Source organism: Epinephelus lanceolatus, chromosome 18 (genome assembly GCF_041903045.1).
Source record: "Epinephelus lanceolatus isolate andai-2023 chromosome 18, ASM4190304v1, whole genome shotgun sequence".
Classification (NCBI taxonomy): domain Eukaryota; kingdom Metazoa; phylum Chordata; class Actinopteri; order Perciformes; family Serranidae; genus Epinephelus; species Epinephelus lanceolatus.
In genome coordinates this window covers 34009564-34027500 of record NC_135751.1, presented here as the reverse complement: position 1 = coordinate 34027500, position 17937 = coordinate 34009564, and the positions used below count along the sequence as shown (strand labels likewise).

At 41.3% G+C, this 17937-nt stretch overlaps 1 protein-coding gene across 2 annotated transcripts in view; it reads right to left on the bottom strand.

Annotated features, from left to right (window-relative positions):
* Positions 1-13606, bottom strand: part of arhgdig (Rho GDP dissociation inhibitor (GDI) gamma) — a 61411-nt gene extending 47805 nt beyond the window's left edge. The window contains exon 1 of one of the 2 annotated variants that reach the window (XM_078161313.1): positions 13531-13606. The gene's annotated coding sequence lies outside the window, so the exon portion shown is untranslated. Of the gene's footprint in view, positions 1-10163; positions 10328-13530 lie in introns of those variants that run through there. The other variant, XM_078161312.1, reaches the window with a different exon arrangement.
* Positions 13607-17937: the final 4331 nt, after the last annotated feature.

Sequence of the window (17937 nt, the reverse complement as noted above, 5' to 3'; positions counted from 1 at the left end):
TTTTTTTAAGAACATTTGGATCTTAGAGTACAGTGTTGGGCAGTGTTATTAGTCATGCATTACAGTAATACTATTACTTTTTCTAGTAACGAGTAGCGTAAATAATAACTAAGGAAATTTCAGTAATAATATTATAATTACTCCAAAACCAAACAACTCGTTACAACATTGCTTTTCTTATCACATCACTACTGACTTGAAATATAACATTACACCAGCTGACTCATTTTAGTTATTATTGTCCTGCGCACTCACATCTAAAGCAGCAAACTAGTTGGAAACGCTTACCTTAGCGGCTGGAAATCTTTGATTTTGTCAGGAGGAAAGATGACGAGAACACTGTTGCTGCAGGTAGTCAGACTAAAACACTGCAAAAAGCACGTCCCCAAACCTCTGGTCTGAAACGCCTCTGCTGCTACGACCAGCAGCACGACTACATGAAGCTCCAGGAAATACACCCCACCAAAGGTCCACCCTCCTGGGCCACAGAGGTCAGCTGTAGCACTGCACTGGCTAAACAACCCAGCTACAGGCTACAAAGAAGTGATGAAGCTTGTGGCTGAATATGCGGTGGATAAAATGTTGCTCCACGAGTGACTCCGTCTTTCAGGCAGAGCCTTTGGGAAAAGGCGTTCAGGTGATTGTACACTAAAGAAAACATAGTTACATTATTATATTTCATATCTACCAATATGTCCTCCTAAATCCTGCACACTGGACCTTTAAAGTTTCAGACAGACTCCACATGCCAACCACAAGCTGACCCAGACTTGTTTCACCACATTACAATTAATGTTTCAACTCAAGAAACCAACTGACGTTAGTGAAACAGGCCAGTTTGATAAATAAGTGCCGTCGGCTCATGTGGTTAAGAAGAGAATGAAAATTAGTGAGGAAGGAAGTGAGATAAAAACAAGGAGGAAGAGGAGAGACAGGGATGAGGCTGTGTCTTGATACAGACTCAATTTGATGATAGTTTGTTTTCCTGCCAACAAAAAAACAGCAAACTCATACTGGAACAGAAAGAGGATGTTTGTAGGTTTGAGCTGGAGAGCTAAACCAATATATACGGGTCAATAAAGGTCAATCACTGAATAATAGATATCAGCTGTGGTTCACCGCTGATCATACAAATGATTTAGATTCTTCTTCTACAGTCTCTTTAGGTTTCTTGAGAAAGCAACTTTAAGTAATTTACATTAAAAAAATTAATAAATTGAGATTATAAATACCTTGGCTCCAGATATTGACCCTGGTGGTGTCATGTCAGGCATGTACTGGTGTATTTTGCAAGAGAACATGAAAATATACAAGTCAGAGCATTTAATTGGCACACATCCGGTATGTGTTCTTGGAAAACTAACATCCTACTACATCTTACACAAACTGGGACATTCCCAGTTGCCTACAGTGACGGTCTCATCACTGAGCTGAAAGTTTAAAGGCAGAGCTCAAACAAATATGTAAAATATGAACCCAAGAAAAATCTGCACGGGCACAAACTGAATCTATTTTTGAGCCCGAAGGGTAAAAGAGACTCGAACAGGAATTTCAGTCTGGCCTGACCTGACCTGTTCTCCAGGTCCAGTCAGTGAATAATTAATGAGAAGCTGGAGGCCAGTAGAGACAGTGAGGTCACTGTGCTCTCAGCTATGATACATTCAACTAAATGAGAACTAATAGAGATTATTATATTGATTGAAGACCATCTTATAAGAAAAAAACAGAGGCATGTTTCATTGTGTATCGAAAATACACATCATCTAATCGTCTGAATGAATTCACATAACAGTGAGGTCAAAAATAATCAATAAAAAAAATCCCCTTAAACTGGCAAAAAACATGTTAACAGCCTGGTACAAAAATCACTTTTGGTCTCTATAGCTAATTTCAACGTTTGTGACAGCTGTACAGGGAGTGAATTTTGAACCCATTTACATTTTATTAAGACTGAAAGTTAGCTTTGACTGACAGGCTATCTGAAAGGCATCAACACAGGCTGATGTTGTGTTCACACTGCGCAAATAAAACATTTTGTGTGAGTAAATTACATGTAAGGTCAACGTAAAGACGCAATTAGACGCAAATTCTAACCAGGTAGTGGGATGGACGCAACAAACCCAACGCAAATGACGCAAATTAAGCGAGTAGTGCCATATCACGTCATATGCTTATTCATGAGAGCTGAAAAATCGAAACTTCGGCAATCAGTTCGTGCTGTGATAACCAATCAGCATTAAGATCCTCCGGGAACGTAGGACGCCGAGGATGTTCATTTATCAATATCAGCACAAAATATTCTGGGGTTCAAACTCCTGTAAGTAACATGACAGGAAAGTTCGTACCGCGTTTGGTGTGAGCACAACATAAGAGTCAGATCCACCCCTCGCTCCTCCGCAGCTCCACACTCTTATCCAAATGTTTGGTTCAATTGAACTCAAGTTCGTTTGCCCCCTTAGTGCGGTTCGTTTGGGCAGGTGTGAACACAGCAATCACACTCAGGTGCACACCAAAATAACCGGACCAAGACCTTTTTGAAGAGGTGGTAACAAACTGGTGCGGTTCATCTGTGGTGAGAAGGTGTTCCGACCTGAATCTGAACCAACTGCAGTCACATGACACATTGTTTGGGTTAAACATGAGCATGTTACAGTCCTGGAGGATTATTAATGTGCACCTCCTCCTGTACTGCCTTAATATGCACATTCAGCACATCCAGTGCATCAAAACATTGTTTTCTAGTTGGAGCCGCGCCTCGTTTTCAAACTGTATGGTTTGACTAAAATGAACAATGACAGCAATATAGTCCACGATGAGCAGCGCTAAAATCAACCTGCGTAGTTGTCCCTCCATTGTGACATTAGAAAATGTCACATTTATCTTGCAAGTGTACTCTTCTTCAGCGTTTGCGTTACTTCCTGGATTTTTCCCACATGGAAATTCTGACCAATCAAGAGCAGCTTTCTCACACAAGGCATTTGATCTGGTCCGCTTGTAAATGCTGCCGTGAGAACATGAACCAACTCTAGGTAATTTTACAACTTTGTGACTAAATTAGTCCCTGATTCAGACCAAAGCGAGACAATTCTAGGTCTGAAAGTATCCTAAGTTTGTGTTCTTGCATGACTTTGATGAATACAAACTTATCCTTTCAAAGTCACACAGTAACACACTAACTAATCAAAGCAGCAGCAGACCAGCAACTCCGGTGTTCAGCAAAGTTAAAAGCCAAAATTGTGGTTTTGTCTGTTTGAAGAGATGATAGATGTAACGGCTTCAGTTCCCTATTCGAAAGTGCTGTCTTACAAAAAGGTAAAGCACTGAAAATATTCTAAATATAAATCAATATTGATTTTTTTTTAGATGGCTAAATCACGTTTGCAGCTGCTCTCATTCACATCAGCAGCTTCCATGGCGGTATTCCAAACTAGGGGCGTGCTGACTGCAATCTACTGCATCTAATACACTGACTATGTTTAAGTACCTCATACAACCACACATCAAATAATCCGAACTGCCCCTTTAAGCCTCATTGTACAAATCCATCATCTTAAAATGGTAAACGGCAGTAAAACCTGATTTAATATCGTTGCCTTGCCCGACCAATCACCCCTGTCAGTGTCAGCAGCAGAGGGTCTTCCTCCTGTCTGTCCTAAAGCAAGCTGTGCTATAAACCCATTATATTCATATTGCTTTATGGAAATATAAATCATCAGCGGCAATGGTCCCCGGTGGAATGAGTGGCGTCTATAAAAGTGTGTGCTTGAACAAGGATGGTGTCATAAAGAGTGTGTCAGCGTAAGGAGCCCCCCCAGGGTTCAACCAAGCATAGCCACATTTTTTACTCAAACAGGAAAAACCTGATAAAACGCTCTGCAGGCACCGGCTGAGGGCCCGCTGTGCTGAGGTGTTATTGTCATAACATGGAGTCAAAAGCTCAACCTTCAGCTGAACCAGTCCATCACTCATCTGTCTGGACAAATACTCTCACTACTTAAAGGAGCAATAAGCGAAATTCATCATTTCTAGATTGAAGGAATTAAAAAATTGCTATGTGAAGAACTAGAGGTGTAATTTCATCTGGAGTACAGCATGACCTCACACACCCTCTCTCTGTGTTGATCTCCAGCCCCTTGTTTACAAGCCGGTCCGGCTGCGCATTCATGTACGTTCATGTGAATCCGTGTATTTTCAAAGTGAAATGGCAGAGAGTGGAACAAAACGTCCACCTGAAGACGACCAGGATCTGACATTACCTCTTAAGAAACAACAGTTGTTGGCAAAGAAGTTGTCGGATAAAGAAAGGGACAGAACTCAGATTAACATTGGCCTTGCATTTCCAAGGTAGAGAGCACTACAAGAGCTAAAGGGTCTACAATCTGACTCAGAGTTAACTCTTCTTCTCCTGGACAGGTAACAGTTAAGAAACAACATAAAGTCAGATGTCTGTTTTAATTAGTGTTACAGTAACGTTAGGCACATGTCGCTATGTCGATTCAGTTAAACTTAATGTTACAATCGTAGCATGGGTTAATGTCCGGAGCTTCGGTCCCAGCAATGGGTCAGGCGTTACGGTTGTGTTAGGTGTGTAGCCCGGCAGCCCAGCTAACATTTGCAATTAGCATTGTAAAATGTAGCCCGGCGGGCAGCCTGGTGGCTGTGTTTAGCTATTCCCCTGCCTACTTCAATGATGATGGTACCTGTAATAAATGCAATATATTTGCTGAGATGGAGGCGAGGCTCAGTGACTAGAAGAGCTGGTAGAAGCGCTCCATAGCTGTAAGTTACTCCAGTAGCCGTAGTAGCTCTAGTGCTAACTCCAGGAGCTAACGCTAACGTCCCTACTCTTCTCCGTGAGCCTGGCGGGCTCATGGGCTCACGGCTCCAGCTCACAGAGAAGAGTAGGGACGTTAGCGTGGCAGCCGACTAGTGCTAACGCTAACAGGAAAGCAGGGAAATAGCTAAACACAGCAGAGACCAAGAGTGAGTGAAAGACATCGCTAACTGTTAAACTAAGCTAAACTAAGTTGGCTGTTTAGGTTTTATTTCCTCGCCCCTGTGGCGAGTGAATCTGCCTGTAGTGAAACCGGGGCTAACCGGTGCTTCTTCCTCAGGCTCCACTTCACTCAGCTGCCAGCACAGCCAGTTAGCCTCTGCTAGCTTCCCAGATAACGTTAGCGCTGGCTCTCCATTTGGATCCAACCGGAGCACCGTGCCCTGGTTTGTTATTCAGGTTAATGTGGGAAGAAGCAGCAGTTATATCGGGCAGCTGAGTGAAGTGGAGCCTGCGGAAGAAACACCGGGACCGTCTGGATGTAATAGTCCGCGGAGGTGCTGCGGTGCCTGGCTGCATAGACGAGGCGAGTGGGGTGGGGGGTGGAGAGCAGAGGTAGAGGGAGGTGTAGCTCATGACACACTTTGTTTTGGTCTACAGGCAGTGCACAACAGCAAACCTAGCGGTGAAACGATTTCGCTTTTTGCCCCTTTAAACATACAGCTGGTTATGACAACAGTGTGAAGACTTAACGAAATGTCACTGTCAGATCAACATTAAATTGAGTTTAACCCAGTTACACATAAATATACGCAACAATAAAGCAAAAGTTTTGACATTTTGGGAAATATGCTTCTTCACTAACTTGCCAACACATTCTCACTCTGATCTCGTCACATATCGACATTTGGTCATGGACTTTCCACGTCCACATACGACGTGAAAGGTACCCTGGGTGCGTTGATTGTTGACGTTCTGGGACGCAATGTCAAGTTCTCTTCTTTCAAGATACACTTTTGTTTTCACAGGAAATTTAATATTCACATCCAGTCTCTTTCAAAATAAACACACTACGTTGGTTCAAAAACTAGTGGCATTTTATTTCCTTCAACAACTAACACACATGGTCGGGTGCAGGCAACAAAAGCATGCGGTTTGGCTTTATAACCTTACGGGACGCGAACACCGCTCTACTGGGTGAAAGTCTGTATTTGTTGGATCAACCCACACTACTCTGACTTTTGCTGCCTTAACTTTTGTTCTTTTGTGCTGAACTATAACGGTGATAGGCTGCATATCATGGCGACGTTAAAGGATGGCTTTTTACGTCAGTGTCTGACGCTGCAAGTCACTGCCCAATCACCAGATTTCGACAGCTTCAGACTGACACCAATTGATCTTGCTGAGAGTAAGCTAAGATGATTGATACCATTCTCATGACTGCACAATAAATATGAAGCTACGGCCAGCAGCTGGTTAGCTTAGCTTAGCATAAAGATTGGAAACATAGGGAAAAATTAGCCTTGCTCTGTGCAAAGGCAACTCAATCCACCTACTGGCACCTCTAAAGATCTGCAGAGGCCCATTTCTGCCAGTGTCATAAAGAAAAACAAAAAGATCCCGTAAGTCATTACAATAACGAAGTTTCTCTAAATGATAAATTATCTCAAAATAATGAGAAACTTTTTAAAATAATGAGAAACTTTCCTCAAAAAATGAGTTAGTATCTCGAAATAATGAGATTATTTTTGCTAAATATTATTGTTTAGCCATCTCTTCAAGAAGGTCTCGGTCTGGTTGTTTTGGTGCACACCTGAGTGTGATTGCTGTGTTCACACCTGCCCAAACAAAGCACACGTAGGGGCCAAACAAACTTAAATTTAATTGAACTGAATCAAACAGGGCAGGTGTGAAAGCACCCTAAAAGTCAATTTCTGCAAAGTCATGCAATTTCGTGGCCCTGCTTTGATTGTGCAAGAGACTGACACAGCAAACCAAAACTCTGACATGTAAGTAACTCATCAGAACATCCGACAGCTGGTCGGGAGCAGTTGACCATGATCAGTCCTCGCTCCCCGGTGTACACTGCACTGCACACGACACCTGACAAAGCTGAAATTTGGTTCAAATTAAAATGAGTTGCACAGCTCAAAAATCAGGTCAGAAATGTGCTCAAATCATACAATGTGTGCCCAGGCTATAGTCATTATTTCGATAAAGTTTCTCATTATTACATTATCACACTGGCAGAAATGGGTGTCCATACTAATTAACATGATAAATCTTGTTTGTTTAATCCGTACAAAATCAAAGAGTATAACCAATAAGCTGTGGTTTTACAGGGTCATGGAGTCCTGTAAAACCACAACTTCCTGTTTGAAGTTAATTTAAAGCTCCTCTTGTCTCACCACTGCAGGTGCCTGGCACTTCCTTCTGGGTACTAGGAGCGCAAATAGTCTTAGTTGCTGTACCTATCCCGCTGTTTGTAAAATCACAGACAAAAGTTATTTAAAAAAAAGGTCTCCTGTCATCTGGATAAGCCGCATGGGTGCTGCTGACGACCGAGGAAAAACAATTATCGTACAGTGTCACACCTCAAATTGAATTCACGGACTGATATCACATGGATTTGCAAGTGTAATCTGCATTGATTTGGCAAGTTATTCCATTAAGCTCTGGATACATGAGCTCTGGTAATTGCTTTCTCACACTCACACACACACACACAGATACAGTATGTAAGCTATACACTCGGGCTGCGTGTGTAAAAAAGTGCCTAAATGGTTTCCCGACAGCATATTGGGTGGGGAGCATTTATCTCTGCTTAGTGTGGAAAGAATAACGCAACTCATTTGGAGCCCATTCAAGCATAACCGCCTGATTCAGTCGGACTGAGAATGACTGAATAACCCAGACGTTAATTCTCTGAGGGAATGAATAATAATTTAATGTGGTAAAGTTATTCGCCGGGCAACGCTGATTGAATAAACACAAAGGTGTTTGTCAAGGAATGATTGAATAAGTATGGAGATGATCGGGGGTGGTAATCAGGTTTGTCAGGGGATGAGGAATGAATAAGAGGCTTTTTTTGTCAGGTGATGAGTGAGTATTATGTTCACGTATGTGACTCAATTTATCAAAGGCAGAGGAGGCGTTCCAGAGGGTAGTTTCAGCAATAATGGGACACAAACCCAGACGATATCATGATAAAGTGCACATTCTGTAAATACACACACACAGAAAGTCACATCCAATGCAAACGCAACATTGTTATGAAGGTATTGTTTTTAGCCATGTTAGCAGAGAGGCTCTAGCAAAGTCTGTCGATGGATTGGTCCACCACTTTGGTCAAGTAGAAATATCTCAATACCTACTCAATGGATTGCCATTAGATACTGTACACACATTCATGATTACCAGAGGATGAATCTTAATGACTTTAGTTGTCTCTTAACTTTTCATCTAGTGATACTATTGAGTCAAAATGTCAATTTATATAACTAAAAGCTGACCTACAAAACTAAAGTCAGTTTATGTTTAGTGCTGATAAGCAATGATGGCATGCTAACATGCTAAACTAAGCTGATGAAACATTAAACATTATATCTGCTTGTAGCATGACAATATTAGCATGCTGATGTCGGCATTTAGCTCCTTTAGGAGATCAATGCTATGTTTCCTCAGCCCGATGATTTTTTTTTTCTCCATCCAAATTAAGCCCCCTGTTCCCTCAACATCAGAGCCAACCCTTCCATAAACGGGTTATGGTTGCCGAGGATAAAATCCATCTATAAGTTTCTGAGATATCACTCTAACAATATTGATAACAGACAGACAAATAAACAAACACACGGATGAGCAAGAAACATCAATCGCCTCAATGTCAGGAGGTACTGATCTGAGGGAACACAGGGTTGAGGTAACATAGGGTTAACGGAAAATAGGGTTAAGGGAATGGGGTTGAGGGAACATAATACTGAGGGATTAGGGTTGAGGGAAATGGGCTGAGGAAACATAAAGCTGAGGAAACAAGGATAAAGGAACATATGGCTGAGGGGACATAGGGTTGAGGTGTTAGTGTTAAGGGAACAAAGGGCTGAGGGAACACAAAGTTGAGGGAACAGTGAGTGAGTTGGGGGAACAGAGCTGAAAGAACTTAGGGCTGAGGGAACAGGAAAACGGAATGTAGGGCTGAGGGAACAAGGATAAGGGAACATATGGCTGAGGGGACATAGGGTTGAGGTATTAGTGTTAAGGGAACAAAGGGCTGAGGGAACACAAAGTTGAGGGAACAGTGAGTTGGGGGAACAGAGCTGAAAGAACACAGGGCTGAGGGAACAGGATAAGGGAACGTAGGGCTGAGGGAACATAGGGTTGAGGGATTAGTGTTAAGGGAACATAGGGCTGAGGGAATATAGAGTTGAGGGAAGCGTGGTTTAAGGGAACATAAGGCTGAGGGAACACAGGGCTGAGGGAACAGGATAAGCGAACATAGGGTTGAGGGATTAGTGTTAAGGGAACATAGGGCTGAGGGAACACAGGGCTGAGGGAACATCAGGCTTATGGAACAGGGTAGAGGGAGCATAAGACTGAGGGAACATGGGGCTCGGACAGCAAAGGGCTGAGGGATTGGGGTTGAGGGAACACAGGGTTGAGAGAACAGGGTTAAGGGAACATGGGGCTTGGGGAACATAGGACTGAAAGAACATACAGTTGAGGGAACATAGACCCACTCTCCTCATTTAGCTTTGTTTGTTTTCTTATCAGTTGCATTTCGTTTTTACTAACACTAACGTGGATGCACACACACACAGACACGCACACAGAAGCATACAGTACATTATTCAAGATCATTCAATCAGATATCACTCAGATACTGAGTGTTATCTGAGCTGCAACCAACGATTACTTTATGAATTATTTAATTATATTTTGTGACCGATTAATTAACCATTTAGTCTATAGTGTCAGAAAATAATCACTGCAACATCTAAAAGCCTGAGGTGTGGCCTTAAAACCACTGGTTTTGTCATAAAACAATCCAAAAACTAAATATATTCAATTTATAGTGACCTAGAAATACAGAATAGTTTCAATACACTTACTGTACTATGTCACACATATATAATACCATGCATGTTTTAATAGAGATAGAAGAAGTGACTCATTTCCTGCACAAGTCAAGAAACTTTCAGTGCATTGCAGATTCTAATAATTTTTTAGATGACACACCAACAATTAGTAGTGACAGCTCTGTGAAGGAGAATATGAGGTTCACAGTTGTGGAGCAGAAATGAAAACTGCTGCCAAGAAACACACTCAGATAGTATCTCTTGATTTTGATGAAGCTGACATTCAAGTGATTTTTCAAGAGAAATAAATCTTTTACCTTTTCAGACAAGGGCAACAAACTCTTGACAGAAGCTGCTCTTGCTGCAGAGATGTGATCCCACTGCTCAGCTGTCACACTGACAGGAGACTTGTAGACATGAAGGCTGAGTGCAGGCCCAGCCCACTCTGGCCACAGATCACACTTCCAGTTTGCAGCCGTTGCTGTAAAAACACACTGTAAAAGTTTTTTTTTCTTTGGTACATTTTGTTCTGTACTATTCAGTTTCATGCAAAGAAAGTCACAGAGTATCCCGCCTATGTTTACTGGATACACTCGGCTCAGTGGACACAGGAATAACTTCTAACAGGGTAGAGATTGTAGCAATCAGGAACGTTGACACTGACATTTAGTCAACCCTTATTGCTACAGTCCTAATAATAGATACCAATCACTGAACAGCGTACATGCAGTATGCTGAAAGTTTAAAAGCAGAACCTAAAATATAAAGTCAAAAACAATCTGCACGGACACAAACTGAATTCAGAGGCCCAGGCTGGTCTGACATGACCTGTCTGATATGTTCAGTCATTAATGTGAGGCACAGCTGGAGGCCTGTATAGACAGAGAGGTTTGTGCCTCCAGATGTGATGAAGAGAGGAGATACTGTCAGATACAGTTAAGAATGACAACTACAAATCACGTTTACTTTACCAAAGAATACCTAGAGTTTTTGTCATACTTGAGAAAGGATCATTATATCTGCAAATATTTAGTCGCACTTATTTCCAGGTCGTCTGAGCCTGCACAAATGTGTAGACACTTATAAAAAAGGACAAAAATACACATTTTTCTCTTTACTTGTAGTGCTATTAATTTAATCTCGATTGTTATGTATATGTGTTGCTGAGTGTTGGTGATATTAGCTGTACTGGTAGCTCACCTAGCACCACTGAGCTAGCCAGCGTTCTAGCTCAGCAGAGCAGGATGCAATAAATGTTTACATCTCATGAGTACAAACCTCTCATCCATGAGTAGATGCACACTTCCTTCTGCGCGGTGATACAGTTAGCAGATGTAGTTCGGTAGAAAGAAAATAGTTCCTACATGAAATTGTTAACAACAAGGTATGCGGATTATCGTCTATCTGGTGACCGGGTCATGATTTCTGGAAAAAGACATTGCTGTTGAGTTTTTGGCACTTTGAGCACCACAATAAGGCCCCGATCACGCAGAAAGCATTTTAGCAGCTGGAGGCGCCTTTTTGTAATTGTTTTTAATGAGAATGAAGCTTTTTGCTTGCAGGTTTACGTTGGGCTGCACCTCGTGTTTCTGCGCTCAAGGCACCTGGCATTTTTTGAGTTGAAAAAACTTCAGTTCAGAGCGGAAAAGCACCCCACATCATCTGTTTTTTCCGATTATCCAATCCAACACATTCTCACTCCGACGTTGTCACATATTGCAATTGGTCATGAACTTATATAAATGCACTACATCGGTACGCATAGACTTTTTTTCCTTCAACATCAAAATCACAGTTAGGTATAAGAAAAAAGAACAAGGTTTGGCTTTACAATCTTTCAGGATGTGAACACCGCTCTCCCAGGTGAAAGTCACCATCACCCCTCCCGTCCACCCTCCTCGGATTTTTGCCGCCTTAACTTTAGTTTTTGTCCCACCACGCTTTCCCCTGACACTGCTGTTAAATTATAATGGCTTTCACCCTCAACCAGAGCCACAGCAAGTACCCTCTGTGCCCATTTTCTAGTCCCTGTTGAGTCAGCCCACCAACATGAGCTTAATACTTTCTAAGGATCGTCAGGTTTACCAAACTAATAAATACCCCATATATAAACACAAAACTGCTTTGCTAATAGTGATTATTTTAAAGATACTTCGGAGATCATTTAATAAAAAAATAGAGGTTTATACATGAAAAGTACGCGTCATTTGAGGTGGTTCTCTCATAAAAAATCCTTCCAACTGTAAAAAAAAACAAAAAACTGTACAAATCCATCATCTTAAAATGGTAAATGGCAGTAAAACCTGATTTAATATCATTGCCTTGCCCGACCAATCACCCCTGTCAGTGTCAGCAGCAGAGGGTCTTCCTCCTGTCTGTCCTAAAGCAAGCTGTGCTATAAACCCATTATATTCATATTGCTTTATGGAAATATAAATCATCAGCAGCAGTGGTCCCCGGTGGAATGAGTGGCGTCTATAAAAGTGTGTGCTTGAACAAGGATGGTGTCATAAAGAGTGTGTCAGCGTAAGGAGCCCCCCCAGGGTTCAACCAAGCATAGCCACATTTTTTACTCAAACAGGAAAAACCTGATAAAACGTGCATAAAAAATGTGATTTTAGTTTTTACTCTACACTGCTGTGAAAAATTAAAACAAAGCAAATAAACTGCTGCAGAAACATAGCCAACAACAGAGACCTTCATCAAATCATCCCACGTCTTCAGCAGATTGTAAACCCCATAATGAAGCTACCTCACCTTTTGGCTTCCTGCAAGACTGACAGAGTCATTTTGTTGCGTAACACTGATGTCCTTTGCTGGTTCAATACCTGGACGGTTCTGTCCATTAACATTTTAACAGCAGCTTGTCCACAAATAACAGTCAGGCTAAAAGGCTCAGCGGCAGTCAGACTGTCCCTCCTTCTGCTGTTTTTAGCTGATTGATTATTATACTTCAGGCCGTGTACTACTCCTGCAAGGAGGGTCATTTCTCTGTCATTTGTATAGATTTTTTTTACCTCTAACTTCAAAACAAACCCAACTGGAGCTGTATGTAACCTCAGCCGGCAGCGGGTGAAATTACAGGACAGATTAAACATTCAAGATACAACATGACAGAGTGAGGCTAGCTGTTTCCCTTTGATTCCATTCTTTATACTAAGCTAAGCTAACCTGCTGTGGGCTGCAGCTTCATATTTACAGTACAGACATGAGAGTGACAGTTGTGATAAAATATTTCTATAACAGCAAGATGAAAGCCAAACTGAAAGCTCTGAGTGCACTGATAGATGCATGCCCCTATCGATGAGCAGCATTATTTGTACGACACTTTCCAAAAGTCTTTAAAGGGGTAACTTTGGCGTTTTCTAACCTTGACCCTATTTTCCCATGTGTTTGTGTCTAAGTGACTAATGGGAGCAACAGTTAAATTGGTCCAGTATTGAGCAAGAGGACTGCAGCAGGCAGCTGTGAAACGGGCGAAAAAATCTAAGTCAGGGCATGTTCGCACTGTCAATGTACGTCAACTAAAGTGTCTGACAACATTATGGTAAAGATTCCCTGAAGAGGTGGACCTCTTTGTTAAAGTGTAGGATCCTTTTGTTTAACCAGAAACAGCCTCAAAATCTCCGTCACCAAACCCACCAGACTCCATTAAAATAAACAGTAATTTAAAGCAACCCTTACCTATCTTGCATTTCACACAGCTCTTTGAAAAAACTTGAACAGCAAACACTCCTCCTCCCTTGTATGCCCCACCCACCTCTTCCTCCTAACCCTAACCACTGCTGAGAACTACCTTTGATATGCACAACTGATGCTACAAAGTCAAAGCGTGCACAGAGTTCTCAGCAGCAGAGTTCTCAACATATGATCAGAGCTGCAGTAAATTCAAACATCAATGGGCTGCCACCAATATAAGCTAGAACTCATGCATGCTATATGGAAACATGCATGGATTTTGGCTTTGAAGCAACTTGGTGCTTCTAGGCCAGTTCAATAAGCAAGTGTTTTTATGTGGCCTTTTGCTGACATCTAGTGGAGACAGAGAGCAGTGATATAAAGGGTGGGAAGTAATGTGTGTGTCTGTAATGATTTATTCTGAGCAGTGACATCATTCCTCAGGGAATTACAGTATCTGATCCAGCCAGGTGTGTGACAACATACTACATACAGTGTGATGTACTGTTTCCCCTGTAAGATAACATTCCCTCTGCTCACTGTCGGCTGCGTAACTTATCAGCTCCCAGAGTATCATCTATTCGACTGAGGCATATCTGTTGGTGGTAAATGTATTTAATCCTGAGACACAGTTCTGTAACTGAAAGGACAAAGATTTGATCCTGGGAGAAAGACGAGACAAAAGACAAGCTCAGCTAACTGAGGTGACACAAACGTAGATCAAAACCTGGCATCGGGTGCTTGTGGAGAATGAGAAACAACAGGATGGACAGGAAGGAGGCACTGAACACATTAAACCTTTGGTCATGGGAGTGACAGAAAACAGAATCTCAATAAAAGTGAAGCTTTCTGGATCCATCAGCTGGATGCTTTAAAGTATCCTGGTCTCAATGAGGGTACAGACGTCACATGTTTTTTGTGATTTGTCATTATTCTTTACAAGCCATTATGTGGGTCATGTGATGGCCTCCGATTGCTTCCTGCCACTATATATGGGGCCATACCTGCGCTGTATGTTTTGAAAGCCCTGACGAAGGCCTGTAGTACGAAGCAGGATTTGGAGTTAGCGAGGTAACTTAAGGGTTAACTCAGGGTTTTCAGTACTATGAAGCTGGTTCTCTTTTTACCAGGATAAATCACCGTGGTAACTTGTGCTGCTCCGGGGCAGGTAATGTTCACGGTATCGTATCACAGCCCGTCAACACAGTGACCTCTGACCAATCAGATCACTGAAGAAAAAAGTATCCATGGACACAAGTCTGGAGTCTGAGGTAAAAAGGAGGAGCCTATATATTGTTAGAGGTCAGGAGAATCATGTAATTGTTTCAGGGCTCTGTTTCCACTGGTTTTAAAACCGAGCTTCTCACAAACGGAGAGATCGTTTACACACTAAACACAGGATTTTAACTTATGCAGTTTGTTTTAGTCTGCAGTGACAGTGTTGATATTTTACACTCTGCTTCCACCACTGCAGCTCAAAATAATGAGACACCTGCGTGATGAGAACGAGGATAAACCAGATTTTATTAATAAAATAATCCACACACTGTTAATTTGCTCCTGTTATTATAAATGCAACGTGTGGGTAAGAAAGATGTCCTCAGTCAGTAACTAGGCTACTTTTCCACTCTTTACTTCAGCAGCAGAAAGAGTCTGGTGTTACTTTAAAGTTTTATGGGACATATTCAGAGGAGTTCATCATCATCCAATTAAACATCAAAAAATACTGTATACTAATGTCACATAGGCCCATAGCTCAGTCATATCTGCACGTAATTCTCGGATGACAGTGAATTTATAGAGTGTTTTCAATGTTTCTAGACTTGTTTCTACCGTCTCATAGTTGCAGACACTTTCGCTACCATTTCATCTCATATCATATGAAGCAGCCTACTTCAGTCATGGCTCTGATGAGGTCGCTCGTAATCAACACTCCCGCCTCTTTCACATGAACATGCTCGTGGCTGGATAGGAAAATAAGAGTTGACTGAACTCGTTTATAACCAGCTTTGTAGTACCTGCTATCCAGACAGCCAATGTTAGGTTTAGTCAAACCAGATTTAAAAAAAAAAAGATATCCAGGGGAAGTTGAACTGGCTTCGTGGTACAGGCCTCTGCAGTGGTTGACACGTGTTGGCTCTTTTAATGATTTAGTCACTACAATAAAGGCTTTTTCAATATTTCCCTCCTTGTTTTTCTATATTTTTTCAAAGTGCCTGGATCGCCTTCCAGACGATAATTTTGTTGACTTTGAATGATGACTTGTTTAAACATGACTGTTTATCAATGGGGCGTTGGCAGCTTAGTGGATAGAGCAGGCGCCCCATGTACAAGGTAGCAGCCTGGGTTTGACTCCAGCCTGTGGCCCTTTGCTGCATGTCATTACCCCTCTCTCTCCCCCCTTCACGCTTAACTGTCCTATGTATAAAGGCAAAAATGCCCCAAAAAATATCTTAAAAAAAAAAAAAATTGTTTATCAATACCATATCAGCAAACATTTAAATCCATACTGTGGAGAGTAAAAATGACTGTTTTGCTTTCAATCAAACAGACAAACAAATGATATAACAATAGATAAATTTCAACTTTATTCATTCACAAAAAGGTTCATCCAGTGGTTATAAAATAGAGCTTAGTCTATATTTAAACATCTAGAACAGTACAACAGAACAAAGACCACAAATGAGACAAAATCAAAGAGTAAAACCTCTGACGTGCACAGAGAGAAAGAAATAACACTGATCATTGAAGAAATGTTAGATTTACAAATTCAAAAATTAAATAACTATAAATCTGTGTTGTGTGTGCTGACTCGAGTAACGTAGGATTAACTTGATTAGTTTGAACAGAGGCTTTGTGGTAAACAACGGTTTACATTCATATAGAGTTTCATGAGGGACACTTGTGTGTATTTCTCAACAAAAGGGGACTTTGTTTTCAGTAGTAGGCAAAGTGCAGACGTCTGGAGGTGTTAGAAAGGATGTACCTGTGAGCATTAGTCCATTTTCACTGACAGTAGTACAAATATATATATACTCGGTAAAGCTGACAGAAGAGGGAAGGAAGGATGTGTATCTTCATGTAATAACCCTTCTTCAAAGCACACTCGTGAAAGCATCTCAAATCCAAACTGACCCCACATGAGCCCAAACCAGACACTTAAAATATCAAACACTAACAATAAATAACAGCATTCGCTCAGTGCAAAACTACACAAAAATTGGAAAATATAAACTATTTTGGCACCAACAAAGACGACCTCACAGGGTCAGTGACGTCACAAACCGACTCTTGAATATGAGCACTCGCTTAAAATCAGGTTTTCAAAGCAAACCAGCGTAAATGTCTCATTACGTTCAATAATGAGACGTAAAAATCATCCATCTGAATTATCTGAAAACATGTCATTCATCAATGACTATAATGTATCACTGCAGACCGTCTACAGGATGTTGAGGAGACATGATCAAGCCCTATTTGCACGGGATTCACAGGTTTTTGTCCAAAAGTGGGTCGTGGGTCCATTCTGAATGGACCACAAGTGACCCGCAAACATGTCAAGTTTGTAAAAAAAACAAACAAAAAAAACAAAACAAAAAAAACACACTTTATTTTTAAGTACAGTGAATTTCCGGCACAGAGCTTTTATTCTGAAGTGCCATGTCCACCTGTAGAATGAGTGAGTGACTGACAGCTACTTGACAGAGACAGCAAACCAGCTTGACGACATCGCCAAACACAAATATGATGCTGAAATATATTAAACTGTGTGGACCTTGAACTAATGACTAAGGAGAAATCTGGACCTCATGGCTGGACCAGGTGGGAACCACTGTTGTATACTCATGACACACTGCTAACTTGAATCTGTCATAACCTGCCACATCTATTTAAATGTCTAAAGGTTGTGGTTCCTGTTTATGGTTGTTACTGTATTGTGTAACTTCCTGTTTTCAGGTCACTGAAATATTTTCTAGTAATTTGTGTTAATTGATTTGTCAAGTAAAAAATCTTCTGCAAATTACCAAGTTATTTCTCCAAACACAGAGGTCATGTGATAAAATAAGTCCCGCTGGGGTCACATCTTGGGTTTTTGTTTCCTCCGCGCCTCGTTTCTGCCTCTTTTTATGTAAAGTTATGTAGACTGTGTGATTCAAAATGAAAGCTGTGACAGTATTCAGGAGCAGGAGGTGGCAGAATCGGTTCTGTTTTTGTAACCCACATTTAAAAAAGAAATGAATGAAGGAGGAAATGCTGTAAAACACTGCTAGCGGTGTGTGTAGTGTTTGTTGTGCTAAGTGGAGTTGCAAATGAGCATGCTCATCATATTTGGGGAATAATGCTAGTAAACTTGAGTAAAATACCTACAGTATTTCGCTTATACCGTGTGAATATGCCTCACAAAGCTACACC